The sequence below is a fragment of the Parus major genome, chromosome 9 (assembly GCF_001522545.3).
Source record: "Parus major isolate Abel chromosome 9, Parus_major1.1, whole genome shotgun sequence".
Classification (NCBI taxonomy): domain Eukaryota; kingdom Metazoa; phylum Chordata; class Aves; order Passeriformes; family Paridae; genus Parus; species Parus major.
This window is the reverse complement of record NC_031778.1, coordinates 18,961,454-18,970,329: the sequence shown is the minus strand read 5'-3', so window position 1 is coordinate 18,970,329 and position 8,876 is coordinate 18,961,454. Positions and strand designations below refer to the sequence as shown.

At 45.8% G+C, this 8,876-nt stretch overlaps 1 long non-coding RNA gene across 1 annotated transcript; it reads right to left on the bottom strand.

Moving 5' to 3' along the window:
- Positions 1–1,416: 1,416 nt before the first annotated feature.
- Positions 1,417–7,654, bottom strand: LOC117244881. Its single transcript, XR_004498778.1, has 2 exons — positions 7,554–7,654; positions 1,417–4,502 (listed from the first exon to the last, which is right to left on the bottom strand). It is a non-coding gene; the product is annotated as an uncharacterized LOC117244881 (long non-coding RNA).
- Between the last annotated feature and the right edge of the window lie 1,222 nt (positions 7,655–8,876).

The window sequence follows — 8,876 nt, the reverse complement described above, 5'->3', positions numbered from 1 at the left end:
GGGGGACTGGAGATTAAGTCCCGAGGAAGGAGGGGGGTGGGGGGGACTGGAGATTAAGTCCCGAGGAAGGAGGGGAAAAAAAAAAGTAATATGTGTGTGTGTGATTGAGATTGAGGAGGGATCGGGGCGGAATGTGGGAGCTGTTACTGGGGGAAGGAGCCAAGCGGCGCGGAGCAGCCGGCGGCCCGCAGACACTCCGGGTGCCCGGCCGCGCCGAAATGGGCGCCGGCGGAGGGAAGGGAAGGAAGGGAAGGAAGGGAGGGAAGGAAGGAGGAAGGGAAGCAGCGGTGCCGGGAGGCGAGGCCAGGCGAGGAGGAGCGGCCCGGCCCGGCCACACGAGCCCAGAGCGGGGGTCGGGGAGGGGGACCCGCTCCCTGACCCCTTCCCCGCCGCGCCCGGCAGTGCGGGAGGGGAGGCGGCCGCGGGGAAAGGGAGGGAAGGGAAGGGGAGGCCGCCCGGGCAAGGCAGGGCCCAGGCCGCGGAGCTTTTCTAGGAAAGACATTAAACTGCGCTGCCAACAGAGCTTATGTAAATGCAGGATGTAACATGGTGGTTTTGCCTCTCTCCTCGCGGCCCGTCGCGGTTGGCGATGGCACCTGGCACCGGGATCCAGCCCCGTGCAGGCGCCCCGCTCCCGCCTCTGCCCTCTCATTTAATGAAAATAATTCTAAACTGTGCTAATGCAATGTCCCACCTGGGTGCTGCTCATTTGTACATCTGAAATGCTGCCTGTCATCTATATGGCCGCATTGTTTGTTTTTGAAAGCGAGCTTTGTTAATCAAAACCACATTCGTCACCAGGCAGCCCTTTCCATCTTAAAATGGTTTTGCAACAGCATTTCACACTCTTGGGCGATGGTCCAGCACTCTCATGTCCGGACATTGGCACCCGTGCGCAGTCCCAATGACCACAAACCCTGCGCGGATCCGATGGCAACATCCGATGGTATCCCAGCTCGTTCCAAGGCTGTCCATGCACCCCAGCCCAGCTCTGGTGCTGCTCGAGCAGGGTGTCTGCATCACCACACTCAATTTCAGAACTTGATTTCATTGCAGCTGGCAGTGGATAAAGAAATGTCCATGAATGTAGTGCATTTTTTTCTTTTTTCTTTTTTCTTTTTTTTTTTTTTGTGGCTAGAGTTTGGCATTGCCAGAGAATTATGTTAGTCCTAAGGCAGCAGTTCTGGATTTTACCTTCAGTCTAACACCTGGGATATTCCATAGGCAGATTTTACCTACCTGAGCATCATCGCACAAGCAGATGGGGCCCGTCAGCTCCACAAAACCTTGGGTGGCTCTCTGGGGTAGGATCCCCTCATAGTACTCGTTTTCTTCAGGGTCAAACAAATGCATTTTTCCTTCCTTTATGAATAGAAAGAAATACTTGCAGAGAGCAGATTTATTTTTTTTTATTGCATTGCATTGCAAAATTACTTAATTCTGAGAAAACCCTATCCCTTCAGACCATTTGCCTGAAGAGGCCAGAATTATATAAGGAAACCTAAATCTCTCCAGAAAGCCAGGAAACATATTTGTAATTGCAAATCACTTGGTGTCCAGCATTTATTTGTGTAGTAGTTTTGGTGGCCCAAGTGGACAACTCTCTCTTCTCACAAATGGTGTGTAGGCTGTCTGCTTTAGAACGTAAAGAGGCATATATAATTTTGAAGACTATATCCAGTCCAGCTCCAAAATTTGCTGAAAGTAAAGATAAATATTTAAGAGGGGAAGAAGTGGCAAGGCACTCATTACCACGTTCACGCATTATAATCTTAGATCTTTAGATGTTTCTAATGGAGTTTGACCTCTTGATACTCTTGATTTATTTCCCAGGTGAAAGAAGATAAGCAGTAACAGTGTGTGGAGGCGGGGGAATGGGAATATGCACATAGCCTAAGGCAAGAGGGAAGGGAACTCTTCTGGGGGGCTGGGGGACAGCAGGGGCCCAAAGAAGGATATGTGAGAAGTCCATGAAATGGGAGTGAGAGGTGTGACGTTCAGAAAGCTTGTGTGAGAAACGGGGGAGGGAGAATCCCTGAAGAGAGCGTTGTTTGGCCCTCAGGAACTACAAACACTGTCTTCCCATCCATCTGCCGAGCAGCGACAAGGCACGGAGCTGAAGTCATCTGGCTGAAGGTTTCCGTGGTCTGGTGTTCTCCAAATGTTCAGTTGCAGCTCTGGGGTGCCAGGCTCTCTTTTTTAGCAGGATGACGTGCTCAACTGGGCTATTTCCCGAGGAGAAGTTCTGCTCTGCAGGATCTACAAAGTGCATTCTGGCAGATCTATGCTTTAATGGTTGTCCCCACTCTGTTTTATTCTGGTTTGCCTTTTTTCATGAAGGTGAACACCCTGCAGGACTGCACAAAGGCCTCTCACTCTCTGTGCTGAACTTTAGCCTTTGCAGTTCTCTTGCCCAAATGTGCAGCTGGACTCTGAGCTACAGGGGACACTTCCAGAGCATATGGGAAGGAGGTTCTCGTTTTCAGAGGTTTCCAAGAACGGATGTTGGGTAACACGGGGCAGTTGAGCAGGCTGTGGTTTACAGCAGATTGTTTGGTGAGCGAGCTGGGCTCAGGGAATTGGCTTTGCCTCCTGGGAGAACCACTTCTAAACAATAACTCTTGTTACATTTCCCAAAGTAGCAAGAAAGATTGGACAATACCCTAACTTTAAGATGTATAACTGGAGCAGATCTGAGGTCTTGGTTCATCCCCGTGTTTGAATAAAAGCACTCTTCTGAAGTTCTTCAGTGACACAGCTGCTCACGGCCAGTGGCTCCGTCATCCCAATGACAGGAAAGTCTTCTCACACCCATACTTTTAAGACGCATCCTTAAAATAGTTGAAATGACTTGTAACAGGGAGTGCTCAGCCTACCAAGCACATATAAGCAAATATTTGCAACAACTGGCCCAGTGTTTGCACAGCACCAAGCACATTGCCTGGACTCCATAAATAATAATACTTGGCACTTGCAGAGTGGTTTCCATTTTCAAAGCACTTTAGTCATAACCCTTGACACCTATACGGCCTTTTACATCTTTACAAGAATTAATTAATCCTCACAATGCCCTGTGAGGTACGTATGCACTGCAATAATAACAATAACAACAATTAATAATTCATGCATTCTACTCAAAAATCACTTCAGGGATTAAAATGCATCTGTAATACTTGGGGTTTATTAACATTTTCCAGCAAATAATAAAACCCATGCTATTGTGTTAAATCTATATAATATCCATCCATAAATCTTGTGCAGATCGGAGCGAGGCTGAAGGCACAGCGAGGCACCAGCGGGAAGGCTGGCTCCAGAAAAGCTCAAGCCCAGTCCACACACAATCCAGGTGCCAGAATGGAGCTGGCCACACACGGCAGTGTGTAAATAAATACCAGCGAACCAGGAAGGCTCTTTGTTCATTTTTAGCTCTTGTTTATGCAGGGGCTCCCCCAGCCTGGGCGTGCTGACCCCATCCTGCACAAACACAGCACCAGGAAAGTGCGGGCGCTCCTGGGGGAGAAAGGGCAGTGACTCAGCACCGCGGAGGGCAGGGAGGAGCCTGCACAGCACCAGGCGAACACTTTCCCTCCACACTTTCCCTCGTAAAAATTACCACGGTGCCTTTGATATGCAGGCAAGCCCCAGTTAAACCTGATATTTAAAGCAGCGGAACTTAAAGCCTGTTGATGTAAATAGAAGAACCATCAGGCTCCCACGGGGGAGCTCCGGGCCTGGCAGGGCAGGGGAGCGACCGGGCTCCCCACACGGACGGATCCCCCACAAAGATGCTTCTGTCAGTTTGCATCCCAAAGTGGGTTAACGTGAACCACAAGGGCACTTTAATCCTAATGAGCAGGTACATCCACACCCTAACAATTCCACCCAGACTTCCCCATGACTCCCCTGTGACGGTGAGCTCTGGATCCGAAGCGCTGAACAGTAAGGCCTGGAGGCCTTCATACTCTTTAAGACCTTTTTTTTTCATTTTTCCTTAATTTGAGGGAGATGTCAACATTAAAATAAATAAATAAAGCCCCTTCTAAATTATTTGACTTTGTATTGTGTACACTGGGAAAGGAAGTGGAGGTTCACTGGTTTGAATGCACCGGTTTTATGGTTTTATTCCTTTTGAGGCTGTTGACAATGGCTCTTTGCAGGAGAGAACATGCTGGAAAAGGGCTTCTTTTTGATCAGGGTGCATCCTCTGCCCCACCTTAACATAAATTTATTGGTGATTCATTATTTATTGATCATATTTGGTAAAAAATGTCCCACAGTGGTGATCAACATACCAGTACCAACTAGTTTCATCAGTTGCTTTAAAGCATGCACTCACAGATAACCTTGTAGGTAAGCCAGGGAGGAGTCAATCCGAAAACAATCATCTCATTGATACACTTACCAGATCGATTTGGGAGGCTTCTGCTTCCCAGAATAAACAGCAAGAGCAGAGGAACAGCATGACCAGGTGAACAGTCCCTCATTCACAGGCAGTTGATGAACTGTGTGATCCAAAGCCAAGAAGTGATGCTTTCAGAAGTTTCAGGACACAAGTTACGCTGCTCAGAGCATGTGCAGCTCTAACTTGGTGATCACCTCTTTAGTGCTGCAGTCCCAGGGTCTTCCTGCCTATCAAGGGCTGTTTTTTGGGGCAGAGAATGTCCCTGCCCACCTGAGCTCCCACTGTGGTTCCTGGCACAAGAGGGAGGACAACATAAAAGCTGAACATCATCCCTCGCTATCCACAATCCAGTCCCAGGAGATTTAGTGGAGGTTTCACACAAGAAGAGGAGAAAAATGAGTGAACAGCATGGAAAGGTGCTGATACAGACCTCACTCTGGGAAGTGACACAGACTGACCTCATCAGGTTGAATTGTTACAGGTGCACCACTGTAGCTTCAGTGTGAACCAGGGTTGTTACAGCCACGGGAACAAATTTGTGTTTTGGCTTTAATAATTTGCTAAGGATTGGGGGATTTTTTGTTTTGTTTTGGTGGATTTTTTTGGTTTTGGATTTTTTAATTTTTTTTTTTTGCATATGTAAATATGCACTTTTTTAAAATGGAAAGAAAATGTAACTTCTTAGACAGAAACTCTGAAGAGTCCCCTGTTAACTCTGAGGTTATGGCAAAGCTCCCTTCACAGCGGGCTTGTAACTCAGATGTTACATCCTACAGTGGCTGAGCAAATCCAAACTTGTTTTATTTTAACACGGTTACGAAAAAGGGTGTGTCCCAGCTGCTCTCGCACACCTCTGAAGTTTCAAGCAAGACATATCTGGTCCTCATAGGAGATCAAACAAATTATCTCACAGGCTCAGGATGTGGTTGCAAAAAATTCAGTCTCGTAAGCGTCATAGTGAATCATAATGTAATCTACAGTACTTGGTGTAATTACTGCAGAGTAAATAAAGGCACAAGTACAAAAAGGTATAATATTTGTTATTTACCTTGATCTCTGTCACGTTTTTTTAAAATACTTCCTGTCAGTCCAAGAATCCAGCCAACATGAAGAAGATTTCTCTTTCTTGCCCATACTTAAACCCTGCTTTTCTTTCATTATACCAACATTGTTCTGGTTTTTATGTGAAGGGAGGACAGAGCCAGGACTGATTCTCTCCCTAATCAGAGTCCTGAAAGACTGCTCATGTGGCCTTCAGCAAACTGTTTATTATCAGGGCATGAACTTCTATCTATGAAAAGAGAGGACTAACACAGCTACTAATGGTGACTATATTATCGTTAACACATAATTATCTATCTCCCAAGAAAACTTGGAGGGTAAATTAGTGTTTATGAAGCATTTTTAGGATGATAATATTATTTATGTGAGGGGTATGTTTTATGTCTTGAGGACAGCACTTGTGGAAAACCACCTTCTAATTAGGTTTTGCTAATGATGGTGTCAAAAAAGTGTAGAAAAAAAAATATCAACAGGTACACTTGAAGGTCCCTGGTTTTATTTCCTAAATTATTTGCATCAGCTGCTTTCTTGTAGACAGATATGCTATATCCACTTAAACCAGATATTAAACATTGTTTTCTAGCATATTAAGCAGAAAATGAATGACGAAGGTGGCGGTGCCAAAGCACACCCTGCAGTATGTTATTAGACAACTTGCTCCAGTGATTAAAGCAATAGAGTTTTTGTGTTTGTTGGGTTGTTTTTGTTTCCCCACCCCGCTGGGCAAGGATTCCATCCTGGATCTCCAGCCTTGTCTTTCACTGCACATCACTGACGTGCTTAACACTCAATTAAAGCACACCCAGGATTTATTCCACTCAATCCCTTAGCGAGGGTGACTGCAGGTACTCAGAGGGAACTGACAGCAACATAAGTCCAGCCAAAAGGATGATTTCACAGGGCCTGCCTTATTTCCCCTTTTTTTAGTCAATTATCTACATTTTCTTGAACATCCACTTCTTTCAGTTTTATTCTTGAGGACTTCTGATAAGGTATCAAACTTCCCCGAGCTGGCTGTAATCTTCACCCCCTCCCGACAGTAACTGTGAGTGGCTGCAGTAGATTAAGCAGCACATTCCCACAAAACATTTCCAATACGAGACCAAATTTTATGAGCTGTGCGAGCATCCTGTGTAACATTCCTAGCAGGTACATAAAACACTTTGGGGTATGTACAAAAAGAAAGATCTGACTGGGCAGAGCAGTGCATTTAGGAATAGCTGTCAATATTTCACAGTGCTTGATGTGTGCCATAAGGTGAGACCAAAACACACACACACACACACACAGAAAAAAAGAAAAGAAAAAGAAAAAAAGGCAGAAATCACCCTCCTCCCCCCAAATCTCACAGTGGAAGAATGAACTGAGAATTATTTCCTCAGCTGAGCCAATATTTCCTACAACATGGCTTTCTGTGAGTCAGCCTTTTTGTGCCACGGAACTTAAAATAGCAAAAGTGAGATAACAGTAGGCTTGTTGGAAATAGAAATTTTTCAAGGGATACAAGCAAACATACAGAAAAATCAACTTGTGGACCTAGAGAGTGGTGATGAGCACGGCGGTGATCTGCTGGTACTAGATTACTGTAAGAATATATCTAATAATCCTAAAAAAAAAGGTGACATTTATCTGAAATTGTAAAACATGGAGAATCCCAGGTATATGGGAAGCCCACCACAGGGATTTCAGCCACTCCCCAATCCTCCTGCAGCACTGAGGGCAGAGAGCACAGCTCCCTAACTTGTCTCTTTCTCTCTCTTTGATAAGCAGGAGTGGTTTCATCCCCACAAACCTCCTTTAATTTTGCTTACGCTGTTGAGAAGTCCTGGGCCAGCAGAGAGGAACCTCAGGCAAATTCCACACTGATTCCACATAGTTCAGGACATGACTCAATAAAGATACATAGAAGAGGAGGGAGAGTATTTCTAGAGGCAGAGTGAAGGAGGGGATAGGTTAGCAATTATTCAGACTTGCTGACCACACACACACACACCAGTGGTTCTCCAAGGGCTGTACCTGCCAGAAATGAGTTTAAAGCACAAATGAAATGCATCTCCCACCCAACCCATCACCTTCCCTATTTGCTTACATGATATGCAGTGCACCCACGTAGGAGAGCTCCCAGTGGGAGCAAAGATCATGCACCCACTGGTAATGCTGCACTGTCAATTAAATGTGATTAACATGCAGAAAGGGTGGAGCCCCACTGTGGCCCCACTGTGGCCTGTATGAAAATTAAGATCGTTAAAATGTACCCAAAAATAAAAAAGGCACCTCCATGCACTCCAGGTCTTGGCATAGTTGGGGTTGTCTCTTTCCTTACTGGCTTAATGAAGTCTCCTCTACAAGTGCCCTGCACATCTCAGATTTCATCTGCTTGCTCATGGTCCATATGAATAAATTCCCTCCATTCCTCTGTATTTAGGTTCAACATGTAACATTTGCTAGCTTAATTTGCCATGGGGCATTTTTGCAAAGAAGTGGCCCCACACAGATCCATGGCATTTGTCTTTTATTTTTAATTTCTTCCTATCAAACATGAGTCCTGTTCTGCAAGGCACCAGGCAGAGGCAGCTGCACCAGATGTGTAATGTAAGCAAAGCAAGCTGAGGCACGGATACTGCCTGGATTTACACAGCAGGTTATTTTTAAAGCTGAGAGCAAAACCTCCATCTCCTGAGCCTTGCTGGGGGAAGGCTCACTCCATCCATGCTGAGACCCAGAGTTTCCACACAAGCACCTTCTTCCCCTTCATCACTCAGGAATTTTTATTTTAAAAAGTCTCCTAGGACATAAAAAACTTTTCATTTCCCACATCCTGTCATTAAGCAGCTGTACTGCAAACAATGAATGATGACAAACCAAAGCAACAGTTTTAACTGAAGCAGGATTACACTTGGCATCGCTATTTGTTATGTGGCTTACTGGACAGCAAGACAAATGTGTGCTTCTGCTGCCCTTTCCTGCTGCCAGCTCCATGCCCTATTAATACATAATGGCACGACTGGAGAAAACACCACAGCAGAAATAGCTGCAGGATGAGACCCCAAAAATCAAATGATGTCTGGGCCAGCAAGGGCTGGGGGTCTGCAGTCTTGGATAGGACACTTGGTTCCTCTGGGCTGAACTCTCACCTCTGGCACTGAGTCAGTGGCTATCTGATGCTCCAGGAGGAAGAAGAAGATTTGGACAAGCCTTCTGGTCCACGGTGCCCTCATACACACACACAGAGGGAGACAGCTGTCCTGACCTGGGGGCCCCCAGAATTTTAACCAAAATCCTGCTCCCTTGCACTGCATTATTCTTCTCCGAGTAAGGTGAAAGCATAACCAACCCACGCCTGATTAATTATCAGACAGTACTTGCAGAGGTTTAAGTAATATCACATTTTGCTCGTGCACCCTCCAAAGCC